Below are 13,682 nucleotides of genomic sequence, written 5' to 3'. Positions count from 1 at the left end.
CATGTTGATCTGTTGGGATAAATGCTGTATGCATCAGAATTTGATTCATATGATTTTTATCCTTATAAACATAGCTATTTTGATGACGGAGTTGTGGTTTTGTTACTTCTATAAGTACAGTACCATAGGATCTAATGTCACAATTCAGCTATGAGTAGCCCTAATTTTAAAACCATCAGTGATTGAGCCCATTGCTTATGCTTGTATTAGCCAGCATATAGCCAGATCACAGGTGTAATCTTTTGTTCTGTTCCATTCTTTATCTTTAATAAGCTGGTCTTTCCTACCACCAGAGATTGCAGTTAATGTGGTAACCAACTGTAGCTTCTAGTGCCAGAAATTAAAATTGGCCCAGAAATTTCTGGATACTAGCCCAGTCATAGCATTTTGTTTTATTTTCCATCAAAAGCAGTTCCTTCAAATAATGATGCAAGTTACAGACTTATTCAGTGTACCATAATTTCCAGAGATTGGGACTGAAACAGAACTGATTGACGGTGACATAATGGAGCTAAATTATCATGAGTAATTTGGATTTATGCTAGTATATTTGGTCACTCACTTCAGCGACAAAATAATGGTGCAGGTATTTAAATTTAATTGTCAAAAACTTATCAAAACATTTAAATCACTGTTAGGTTTAGTATATATATTCTGTTGGTTGTAGGACACTTCCTGGACATGTCATTGAAATGGGAGTGGGGCAAAATTAGTTTAGACCTGATTTGGCCCAGAAATGGCCAGCATGCTGCTCATATGGCTTATTTAGAATTGGGCCTTGGGCCATATGAGTTTGATTTTTCAGCCTGTGCTTTCCTCTTCATTTGTTGAGTTAGTGGACACTAAAGCAGATTTTTTATTTATTTTTTAAAATAAATGTAAGAGTACCCAATTCATTTTTTTTCTAATTAAGGAGCAATTTAGCGTGGCCAATCCACCTAACCTGCACATCTTTGGGTTGTGGGGGCGAAACCCACACAAACACGGGGAGGATGTGCAAACTCCAAACGGACAGTGACCCAGAGCCGGGATCGAACCTGGGACCTTGGCGCCGTGAGGCAGCAGTGCTATCCACTGCGCCACCGCTCTGCCCCGCTTAAGTGAATTTGCCAGAACACTCAACTTCAATGTTTCTGGGTAACATTACAGCTGTGTAAAGTAGACTTTGACAAAAAGTTATCCAGACTCGAAACATTAGCTCCATTCTCTCTTTCTCCAGCTGCTGTCAGATGTGCTGAGATTGTCCGTTATTTTCTGTTTTTGAAATAAATAAATAGCTTTTTAAAAATTTGATGGCCAAGAGATTCTCACTAGCTATCAGCCTTTCTGTTTAGGGTTTCAAAATCAGCAATAAATGCTTTCTGATCATTTTGGTCACATGGGGCTTGCTTGAGTGCACCAAGATTGAAAATTTGTTCTGAAAGAACACATTTGGGGCGTAGGCTGAATAGGCAACAGAGAAGGCCATTTTGCCCTTTGAACTTGTTCTGGCATGATGAGATCCTAACTCCATATACCATGTCTTTACTCCATATTCCTTCATACTTTTGGATAACTAACATGTATCGATCTCAGCAGGTTAACATTAACATTAACAATTGATCTAACACAAATTGCCATCTGTGGAAGAAATTTCAAACTTATACCACCCTTTTATGGACAATTGTTTCCACACTTTTGTGAACAAGTGTTTCCTAATTTCACTCCTGAGAGGTCTGGCTTTCGGAGACTATGTCCACTAGTTCTGGGCTGCCCAACGAGCAAAACATAAAGTAGATATCCTCTTGATACCTTCAATTTTGATCAATTAGTCCATCTAAATTCCAGGAAATAAAACCTCTACTTTGTTTCATCACTCCTCAATTTAACCCACTGCCATGTTGTAGTCAATTAGTCACTTAACATTGTTTACATCATTTTACAGGGAATGGTGCCTTTCAGATCTTGACTGTTTAAAAAAAAATTTAGAGTATCCAATTATTTTTTTCCAATTAAGGAGCAATTTAGCGTGGCCAATCCACATCTTTGGGTTGTGGGGGTGAAACCCACTCAGACACGGGGAGAATGTGCAAACTCCACACAGACAGTGACCCGGGATCGAACGGGCCCTTAGCGCTGTAGGTAGCAGTGCTAACCACTGTGCCACAGTGCTGCCCTTGGATCTTGGCTATGTTTAATGGATAATAAATATTGGTGTAGCAAGCAGCAGATTCACTTCACTGTTCGTGTAATTTATACTTCAGGCTTTGCTTTGCGGTATGTATTTAGGAGGAGGTGAAAAAATATAAGTTGCAATTTAAAATGCTGAGAATTGGGATTCTAATTAGAACAGTTGTTACAGTTTTGTACAAAATGGTTAGAATCAATGTTCTAATGCAAGGATGAAAGAATTGTTTCAAAAGCTTTTGTTGTTTGAGCAGAAGCTAAAAACTTGTCTGAACAAAAATAGTTACATTCCTTAAAATTTTGCTTTACAAACTAGCAAACACAATACTATTATAAGATCATTTAATGGTGCCACCCTGTAAATTCTGTTTGGCAATTTTAGTAGCTATGATAGTATTGGAAGCCTTGCGAGTTGATATTTGGGCTGTGGATAGTGGTCAACTCTTGTTAAGCATCACTTGGTGTGGTACAGGAGCTCCACTGTGGCTTGGTAATTTCTGCTACATTTGCTGCAGAGAAAGACAAGTGGGCTACAAAGTTGTCGGAATTCTGGCCTCTGTTTTCCTGGGTCCTCTTGGCCAGCTGAGCTTTCAGTTTCTACTTGCCTCTTCCAATGTCTCTCCCAATTGAAAAAAAAATGATTGGGTACTCTAAATTTATATTAAAAAGATGTCAGATTGAAATACCAAGTTTTAAAACAGAATTTTATCAAACAGGACCACAGATAATGCTGTACTATCTCCAGCTTCTACTGGGGTGTGAAGGAGACGGTCATAAAATACAATCTGGACTGCTGCCCACCATTGCAGCCATTCCACAATGCAATCCTGCCCCAATTGAAGTTGGGCCTGGACAATTATATGTGGATACCCCAGGGCTGAGGCTGAGTGAGCCTCTGCCAGCAGGGGAATAAGTGCAGAACAGAGAGCACATAGCAGCTTCTCGTGGCAGGCAGTGACCCTGACAGCTAGTACCTTGATCAGGCAAGATCCGCTCTTCCAGAATTGGCCCCCCCACCCCTGTTGCCTGTCCATGACGATGTTGGTAGGAATGCCTACACACAGTCTTTGGGTTTTTTAATGTTTTCATGTTACATATTTCAATTTGTACCATTGGTTTACAGGTTTCATAGCCACACATAGTGCTTAGGAAGGCATCTAACGGAAATCTGACATTACATGACAAATATAGATTAAAGTACAATGAGAGAACATACAAGCATTTTTATGAATTGTGAAGAAGGCCTATGGAGTGTTGGCCTTTATTGGTAGAGGGATTGAGTTCCGGAGTCGGGAGGTCATGTTGCAGCTGTACAGAACTCTGGTACGGCCGCATTTGGAGTATTGCGTACAGTTCTGGTCACCGCATTATAGGAAGGACGTGGAGGCTTTGGAGCGGGTGCAGAGGAGATTTACCAGGATGTTGCCTGGTATGGAGGGAAAATCTTATGAGGAAAGGCTGATGGACTTGAGGTTGTTTTCGTTGGAGAGAAGAAGGTTAAGAGGAGACTTAATAGAGGCATACAAAATGATCAGGGGGTTGGATAGGGTGGACAGTGAGAGCCTTCTCCTGCGGATGGATATGGCTGGCACGAGGGGACATAACTTTAAACTGAGGGGTAATAGATATAGGACAGAGGTCAGAGGTAGGTTCTTTACGCAAAGAGTAGTGAGGCCGTGGAATGCCCTACCTGCTACAGTAGTGAACTCGCCAACATTGAGGGCATTTAAAAGTTTATTGGATAAACATATGGATGATAATGGCATAGTGTAGGTTAGATGGCTTTTGTTTCGGTGCAACATCGTGGGCCGAAGGGCCTGTACTGCGCTGTATTGTTCTATGTTCTAAGCACACTGATCACTATACATAACAACTACTTATTTCTCCCCTTTCTGTGGCCAAGGGCCCCATGCGGTTGTTCTGCCTCAGCTATCCTTCCTGATCTTGGCCCTAGCGTGAGTAGCCCTGAGTGTTGCTGCTGCCGCCCTTGGCACTCTGCTTGCCCTCGTGCCCCGTCTCGTGCGGTTGCGCCCATGGCTATTTTTTCCCTGGGCCTTTGTCGTCTCCCCGCCATGCTCAGTTCCTCTACTGTGCATCTCCCCTCCCTTACTGGCTGATAGCTACAAACAAGTGTTGGAGCAAGTTGGTGAACAGCTTCAACGTCTTGTGGAACCCCTCTGACCCGCGGATGGCGAATTTTGATCTTCTCCAGTTGGAGGAATTCCAACAGGTCAGTCAGCCGGTCTGCTGCTTTGGATGGTGCCACCGATTGCCAGCCAATCGGGATTCTTTGCGCGATTAGAGAAAGGGGGTCGGCCCCCCTCCCCATAGAGTTCTGGCTGGCCTGATATCTTAAAGACTGGCACCTTTGTGCTTGCCTCCACCCTCATCCCCACAACCTTGGACCTTGCCTCGAAGACGGTTGTCCAGAACCTCACCCCGTCTGGAGCAAGCCGAGAACATGTGGGTATGGTTGGCCGGGCCTCCCTGGCACTGTTAACATTTGTCCCCCACTTCTTGGAAGAACCCGTTCATTCAAGTTCTGGGTAGCTGTGCTCTGTGTATCACCTTTAACTGCACTAAGCCCAGCCCTGCACATGTGGAGGTCAAGTTCGCCTTATATAGTGCTTTGATCTAGATTCCCCCACCCCCCCTACTTCTATGCATGGCATGGTAGCACAGTGGTTAGCACAGTTGTTTCACTGCTCCAGTGTCCCAGGTTCGATTCCCGGCTTGAGTCACTGTCTGTGCAGAGTTTGCGCATTCTCACCATTTCTGCATGGGTTTCCTCTGGATACTCCGGTTTTCTCCTACAGTCCAAAGATGTGCAGGTTAGGTAGATTGGCCATGTTAAATTGCCTTGGTGTCCAAAAAAGGTTAGATAGGGTTGGTTACTGGATTATGGAGTTATGTGGGCTTAATTAGGGTGCCTTTTCCATGGGCTGATGCAAATTCGATGGGCCGAATGGCCTCCTTCTGCGCTGTAAATTCTATGATTCTATGCCTAGTTCCTCCTCCCATTTCTCTCTTGTCTCGTCCAGGGGGTGGAATCGTACCTCCTCTAACAGTTGCCCATATAGGTCCCCACAGTTCTCCTTTCCTAGGTCACCCACATCAAACAGTTCCTCAAGCAGCGAATGTCTCAGTATCTGGGGGTAAGCCGTCATTTCCCTGCGGAGGAAGTTCCGTACTTGTATGCACCTTGTTTCATACCCTTTGGGTAATTGGAACTTTTCCGTGAGCTCCTTCAGGGTTGCTATCCTGTCATCGGTGTCGCTAACTGTCAGTGGCCCCTGACAGGAGGCTGTGACGTGGGAGGAGGCTCTGCGGAAGTTGAATGCGTCCTCGTCATGTGCGAGGCTAAGTCTCATTCAGGTTAAAGTACTTCACCGGGTGCATATGACGGTGGTGAGGATGAGTAGGTTCTTTGCGAGAGTAGAGGACAGGTGTGCGCAGGGAGGCTCGCGAGTCCACATGTGTTGGGCATGTCCGAAGATAATGGAATTCTGGCAGGGGTTTGAGGTTGTAATGTCCGAGGGGCTGAGGGTGAAGGTGGTCCCGAGTCCAGAGGTAGCGATACTTGGGGTGTCGGAAGATCCAGAAGTCCAGGTCGAGATGTTTTGGCCTTTGCCTGCCTGATAGCCCGGAGACGGATTTTGCTTGGGTGGAGGGGCTTGGAGTCGCCGAAAGCGGGGTGTGTGGGTGTGTAACCTGGCGGAGTGTCTGAGGATGGTGAAAGTCAAGTTCATCCTGAGGGGGTCGGTTGGTGGATTCGCTCGCAGGTGGAAGCCATTCATTGACTTCTTCAAGGAGGATTGAGGTGTCAGAAGAGGGGGGTGGGGGAGAGGGAAGATGGAGTATGGCGGGGAGGTGGGTGTTGGTTATTTATTATGTTGTATAATTTTACTACTTTCATTTGGTTTGTTTGTTTATGCAAATTCCTGAATAAATTTTTTTTTAAATGTGAAGCAGTATGTGATAAATCATTTGATCAGATCAAAATTCTGCAGTCTTGAAACATTTGGGCGGTGATGGACAATTTAAGATCTTCGATCTCGGTAGAGATAGATAACATTAAAAACCCAGATATTTACTAAAATAATAAGCCTGCATTCACTATAAAATTTTATTACACAAAAACAAAACATGATTACTAATGGCTGCAGTGTTTCCTAAATAGTCCCTTATATTAAAGATATTAAAAGTACAATGAATACAATGACTTGTACTCTGTACTGAACTTCTCATCTCAAATTTCCTTCTATACACCTTTGACTTACACCTCCAGTAACTCAAGTGGGATACTTTATAAAAAAAAAAATTTAGAGTACCCAATTCTTTTTTTCCAATTAAGGGGCAATTTTAGCGTTGCCAATCCACTTAATCTGCACGTCTTTTTGGGTTGTGGGGGTGAAACACACGCAGACACGGGGAGAATTTGCAAACTCCATCTGGACAGTGACCCAGGACTGGGATTCGAACCCGGGTCCTCAGTGCCGTAGGCAGCAGTGCTAACCACTGTGCCACATGCCGCCCATTCAAGTGAGTTACTTAACAGAAATCAGAAAATTAACAATTTGGTCGGAATACTGTTTCAAAGATTCATAAGAACTAGGAGCAGGAGTAGACCATCTGGCCTTTTGAGCCTGCTCTGCCATTCAATGAGATTATGGCTGATTTTTGTGGACTCAGATCCACTTTCCGGCCCGAACACCATAACCCTTTATTCCTTTATTCTTCAAAAATCTATCTATCTTTATCTTGAAAACATTTAATGAAGGAATCTCAACTGCTTCACTGGGCAGGAATTCCACAGATTCACAACCCTTTGGGTGAAGAAGTTCCTCATAAACTCAGTCCTAAATCTACTTCCCCTTATTTTGAGGCTATGCCCCCTAGTTCTGCTTTCACTCGCCAGTGGAAACAACCTGCCTGCATCTATCCTATCTATTCCCTTCATAATCTTATATGTTTCTATAAGATCCCCCCTCATCCTTCTAAATTCCATCGAGTACAGTCCCAGTCTACTCAACCTCTCCTCGTAATCCAACCTCTTCAGCTCTGGGATTAACCTAGTGAATCTCCTCTGCATACACTCCAGCGCCAGTATGTTTTTTCTCAGGTAAGGAGACCAAAACTGAACACACTACTCCAGGTGTGGCCTCACTAACACCTTATACAGTTGCAGCATAACCTCCCTAGTCTTAAACTCCATCCCTCCAGCAATGAAGGACATTCGTCTTCTTAATCACCTGTTGCATCTGTAAACCAACTTTTTGTGGCTCATGCACTAGGACATCCAGGTCCCTCCGCACAGCAGCATGTTTTAATATTTTATCATTTAAATAATAATCCCTTTTGCTGTTATTCCTACCAAAATGGATAACCTCACATTTGTCAACCTTGTAATTCATCTACCAGACCCTAGCCCATTCACTTAAACTATCCAAATCCCCCTGCAGACTTCCAGTATCCTCTGCACTTTTTGCTTTACCACTCATCATAGTGTCGTCTGCAAACTTGGACACATTGCACTTGGTCCCCAACTCCAAATCATCTATGTAAATTGTGAACAATTCATGTTAGGGCTGAGATTGCGTGGATCTTTCACATAGTTCTGGCAAGGTTTCCCCATCAAATCACCCCCCCCACCCTCCCCATGGTTGTAAACTCCCATTGCTGTAAACTCCCAGTTCAACATGAGCGTCACTAACATCTACAATTTAGCCAGCTCTGGTCAGAACTCTCCTAGTTCCGAGGTTCTTTAACACAGGAGTCATCTATCTAGAACTCACTTCTCAGCTTGGCTATTCCTAGAAGTCCGAGTCTTTCAGTTGACAAGAGTTTTAAACTCTTTTAACCAACAACTCTTGCATAACAGAGATGTTTCTTGCACCAAGCTTTTTCTAAAACTAACTAGTAGACTGCTTGGACACAAATACAGTATAGGACCTTACTCTCCTTTCTTCCAGGAATACCTATCTTGAAGTCATCTTCTTCTAATTCCCCACCTTGTTTTCACACCAGTTCTGATAAAAAATCACCGACCTGAAAGGTTAAATCTGGACGCAATCTTCCAGCCTCGTTGCACTCTCACTCAAACGAAACGAGGAGGGGGACGAGGCAGGCAGCGGCGGAACAAAGGGGGACTCCCGGCCCTACGAGAAGCCTTTCTCTCTCTCTCTCTGGTTCCTGGGTGAGTGAGGAGGAGAAAAAGAAAGCAAGAACCCCCTCTTTTTGGGCCGGGGTGGGGGTGGGAGAGAAAAATAAAAAGAAAGAAAAGAAAGACTTAGAAAAAGAAAACTGTTAAAGGGTCAGAACACTCCTCTCTCCTTCCAATCTTCTCAAAAAAGATAACCAAACTTACCTGAAAATAGTCGCTTTAGAAGGGAGAGGGGGGGAGAGAAAAAGAGGGGAAAGGGGAAAAAAAATGGAAGGGGGAAAATAAGCCCTGGGGTGGGGGGGGGGGGGGGGGGGAATGCCAGAAGGGAGACAAAGCAGAGTGAGAAATGGCACCAAAAGCAAACGGGGCAATACACAAGCTCACTCAGACGAGCTAATCGGCGCACAAAGCAGCGGAATGGAAGCCTCGCCGCAACAAAAAGAACTGGGAAGACAGGAGCATTTTCCCCCTGGGCCAGAGGGGAACTGGAAGGCAGCCTTTGCCGAGGCGCTGAGGGAACACCAAGAAAGCAAGGCAGGGACCAAAGCAGACATAGAGGCTGCAGTACAGACAGCAATGGCCAAGGCCCTGGCGGAGGTGCAGCTTGCCCTGGGCAGAGCAGAGAAGAAACTGGAAGCCCAGGAGGAGAAACTGGAAACCCAAAAGGCGACCATTAAGGAGCTGGAGAGGGCTGCGACTGACATGAGAGACCGGATCACGGCCCTGGAAAAAGAGGTGGCGAGACTGGGCACAGCGCAGGGGAGCCTGAAGGGCAGGGTGGACGACCAGGAAAACCGCTCAAGAAGACAAAACGTCAGGATAGTGGGCCTGCCAGAGGGGATCAAGGGTAGAAACCCCATGGCCTACGTGGCCGAGATGCTGGGCAACTTCGTGGGGAAGGAAACTTTCCCCAACCCACCAGAAATGGACAGAGCGCACCGGTCGCTGCGCCCAAAACCCAGGGCGGGGGAACACCCGAGGGCAGTTATAGCCAAACTGCACCGGTACAAAGACGGGGAAACAATCCTGCGCTGGGCCAGGCAAAATAGAACCTGCAGATGGGAAGGACACCTCATTAGAGTGTACGAGGACATTGGGGCAGACCTTGCCAGGAGATGGGCTGAATTCAACAGCCCTTCACAGGAACAATGTGCGCTTTTGTATGCTGTACCCAGCGAAACTCTGGGTCACATACCAAGAAAAAGAGTATTTCTTTACAGCCCCCGCCGTCGCAAACAAATTTATCGAAGAACACAGGTTGGAAAACCAACAGCGAGGGTAGAAACAAGGGACCCTTGGTAAGGGGCAACAACACGCCGACAGGGAGGGATGAGGCAATGGCAGGCCCACCCTCCCCCACCCCCAACATGGCTAGCGCACCCTGAATAAAAAGCAAACCGCTACCCAACGAACCACCATAGGTAGGAAACCAGGCCCCAGCACAAGGGTACAAGAGCAGCGGAGAAGGGGGAGTGCAAGGTAGGCGGAGGAAGAGTGGGCAAAAAAATGCAGAGGCTGGGCAGGGGAGAAGCGAGACAGTAACTCCCTCGAGGGGGGTCGCCGCACTAGCAAGAAAGCTAGCACCGGGGACATGCAAAAAAGCAGGGCCGCAGCGCGCCCCCAACAGAGAGGACGGCGCCAGGCAGAGGGCGGGTGGGACCACTCAACAGAGGCGGGAGAGCAAACGGGGATAGGAGCAAGGGAAAGAGGGACAAAGGAGGTATATACGGGAGAGGGGGGGAAAGGGGGAGGAAAGGGAGAGACTGGGGGGGTGGGAACCCAGGGACGGAGGGACAAACAAGGCTAGAAAAAGAACAGCAATAGGGCCACAGAGTGCTGCAACCAAGGGCTCGGAACAAGGAATCGCTGCAAGCATCCACCCAGTACGGCCTCTGGGTAAAGGGAAACCCCAGATTGAAGGGGGCTACCCGCGTGGCAGCCGCACAGCGGCGCCCATGGCCCTGGACGGAGGGAAGCCCCGGAGTGCAGAGGCCGGACCGCATGGAGAGAGCAGTGACAGCGGCCATCCTGGACAGCCCCCTAACAAGGGGGAACCCCGGAGGGCAGGGGCACGTCCACCAGATATATATGGTTGATCCCACGAGGAGGGGACAGAAGCCCCCCACCAGGATAGTCACCTGGAATGTAAGGGGACTCAACGGCCCAGTGAAAAGATCCAGAGTCCTCAACCACCTAAGAAACATGAAGGCAGACATAATCTTCCTTCAAGAGACGCACCTGGGAGAGCAGGACCGACTGCGAGTAAGAAAGGGCTGGGTGGGACAGACCTACCATTCCTGTTACGGGACGAGGGCCAAGGGGGTGGCAATACTGATCAGCAATTGGACGATGTTTAGGGCGACAAAGATGGTTACGGACCCAGGGGGACGGTACGTCATGGGTACGTCCAGGGGGACGGTACATCCCAACTGTGACGACCTTCAACGAAAAGATATCGTGGGCCACAGCAGAATACACTGAGAACAATCAGAACGGGGAGGACTCACCCTCCATGTTCTGGGAAGCGCTAAAGGCCGTACTAAGAAGGGAAATCATCGCTTTCAAAGCACAAAGAGATAGGGAGGAAAGGGCGGCTAGGCAGCAGCTGGTCGACTCCATAATGGAGGTAGACCGTAAATACTCCGAGGCCCTGACCGTAGAGCTCCTGGCGGAGAGGAAAGAGTTACAAAGGAACTTTGATCTGCTCTCCACCAGGAAAGCCGTGCTTCAACTCCGCCAAGCACGTGGGACCCTATACGAACACTGAGACAAAGCCAGCCGCCTGCTGGCACACCAGCTGAGAAAGCAGGCAGCCACCAGAGAAATTGCACAAATCAGGCATTACAAACAGAGCCAGAAAAGATCAACAAAGCATTCAGGGCCTTTTACCAAGGGCTGTACACCTCAGAGCCCCCAAAGGGGGAGTCCGGGATGAAACGGTTCCTTGATGGACTGGACATACCAGTCGTGGGGGAGGGCAGAAAACGGGGCCTGGAAGCACCACTAGCACTGGGAGAGATCATGGACAGCGAAAGCTCCATGCAGGCGGGGAAGGCACCAGGACCGGACGGATTCCCGAAGGACTTCTATAAAACATTTGCGACAGCACTGGACCCGCACCTGCCTGAGATGTTCACAGACTTGCTGGCCAAGGGCATACTGTCACCCACGCTAGCACAGGCCTTAATCTCGCTGATACCTAAAAGATAAAGACCCAATGGAATGTGGGTCATAGAGACCCATCTCACTGCTGAATGCAGATGCCAAAATACTGGCCAAGATTCTAGCCAAAAGGCTAGAAGACTGCGTGCCAGAGGTGGTCGCAGGAGACCAGATGGGCTTTGTCAAAGTTAGACAGCTCACCTCCAACATCAGACGCCTGCTAAACGTGATAATGCCCCCCTCCGGGGAGAGAACACCAGAGGTGATCGTCTCCCTAGACGCAGAAAAGGCATTCAACAGAGTCGAATGGAAATACCTCAGAGGTGCTGGAGCGGTTCGGGCTTGGAACAGGATTCACCTCCTGGGTAAAACTCCTATACAACGCTCCCATGGCGAGCATGCGGACAAACAACACCAACTCCCGATACTTCCAGCTGCACAGGGGCACCAGACAAGGATGCCCACTGTCCCCACTGCTGTTCGCCGTAGCGATCGAGCCACTAGCAATTGCGCTCAGACCGGCAAAAAGCTGGCGGGGGATCCGAAGGGGCTGCAGAGAGCACAGCGTCTCACTCTATGCAGATGACCTGCTCCTCTACATCTCGGGCCCACAAAGCAGCATGGACGGAATCATCGCACTCCTGAACGAGTTTGCCGCCTTCTCGGGCTACAAACTCAAATGAGCAAAAGCGAGATCTTCCCGGTACACCCACAAGTAGGTGGGGCAGCACTAACGGGACTGCCGTTTAAAACAAGCCCGACTCAATTTCCGCTACCTGGGGATCCAAATAGCAAAACAGGAAAGGGATCCACAAATGGAACCTCATCAGTCTGATGGAGGAAGTGAAAAAGGACCTGCAAAGATGGAGCACACTCCCACTCTCCCTTGCGGGGAGAGTCCAGACGATCAAAATGAACGTGCTGCCCAGGTACCGCTTCCTATTCAGATCCATCCCGATCTACATCCCCAAGGCCTTTTTCAAAGCATTAGACAAACTAATCATGGCGTTCGTATGGGGGGGCTGGCGGGGGGGGGGGGGGGGGGGGGAAGAGAGAATGCTAGGATCACAAAGAAGGTCTTACAAAAAACAAAATCAATGGGAGGGCTAGCCCTCCCAAACCTACAATCCTACCACTGGGCGGAGACGGCCGAGCGAATAAGGGGATGGATCAAGGAGCCAGAAGCCGAGTGGGTGCGCGCGGAAGACGCCACCTGCATGGGGACCTCCCTCGGCGGCACTCCCATCCCCACCCAAAAATCACTCCAGTCCTGGAACCAACTACGGCAGTAATTTGGCCTGACCAAAATGTCGGACAAAACTCCCATCTGTAACAACCATAGGTTCACACCAGCACTGACTGACGCCAGCTTCAAAAGGTGGAGACAGGACGAGGGGACACTGACAGTCAGGGACCTATACACCGACGGCAGGGTCGCGACACTGGACGAACTGACGGAGAAATTCCAGCTGGCCAGGGGGCACGAGCTAAGGTACCTGCAGCTCAGAAACCTCCTACGAAAGGAGACAAGGACTTACCCACAACCGCCACGACAGACATTACTGGAAGAGTTACTAGACGCAAGCATATTTGAGAGAGGAAACTGAAGCGGCATGTACGACCGACTGGTAGAAGGGGCCGACACCGTACTGGACGCAACAAGAATGAAATGGGAGGAGGACCTGGGGATCGAGATAGGGTGGGGACTCTGGAGCGAAGCACTGCATAGGGTCAACTCCACCTCCACCTGCGCAAGGCTCAGCCTGACGCAACTAAAAGTGGTACATAGAGCCCACTTAACAAGAACTCGTATGAGTAGGTTCTTCCCGGAGGTGGAGGATAGATGCGAACGGTGCCAAGGAGGCCCGGCCAACCACGCCCACATGTTCTGGTCTTGCCCCAGACTTATGGAGTACTGGATTGCCTTCTTTGAGGCAATGTCCAAAGTGGTGAGGGTGGAGCCATGCCTGAAAGTGGCGGTCTTCGGGGTTACAGACCAGCCAGATCTATTTCTGGGGAGGAGGGCAGACACCCTTGCCTTTGTTAACCAACCTGACATCCACAGGAACAGAGAAAAAGGAGAATACAGGTGGAGGACGGGAGGGCCGGCTGAAGTGGCAGCGTGCACGAGAAGACAACAGCGGCGAAATCCGGCCGGGAGAAGCGAGGGGCAACACCGGCACCAGACCCA

General features: G+C 48.5%; 1 protein-coding gene across 1 annotated transcript in view; it reads left to right on the top strand.

The window, feature by feature from the left end:
* Window positions 1-13,682, top strand: part of LOC140391700 (beta-1,4-galactosyltransferase 3-like) — a 101,112-nt gene that overhangs the window by 35,504 nt on the left and 51,926 nt on the right. The gene's annotated exons all lie outside the window — the stretch shown is intronic.

The sequence above is a fragment of the Scyliorhinus torazame genome, chromosome 15 (genome assembly GCF_047496885.1).
Source record: "Scyliorhinus torazame isolate Kashiwa2021f chromosome 15, sScyTor2.1, whole genome shotgun sequence".
NCBI classification, from domain to species: Eukaryota; Metazoa; Chordata; class Chondrichthyes; order Carcharhiniformes; family Scyliorhinidae; genus Scyliorhinus; species Scyliorhinus torazame.
Note: the sequence above shows the minus strand (reverse complement) of the source record. Positions and strands in the feature narration are given on the sequence as shown.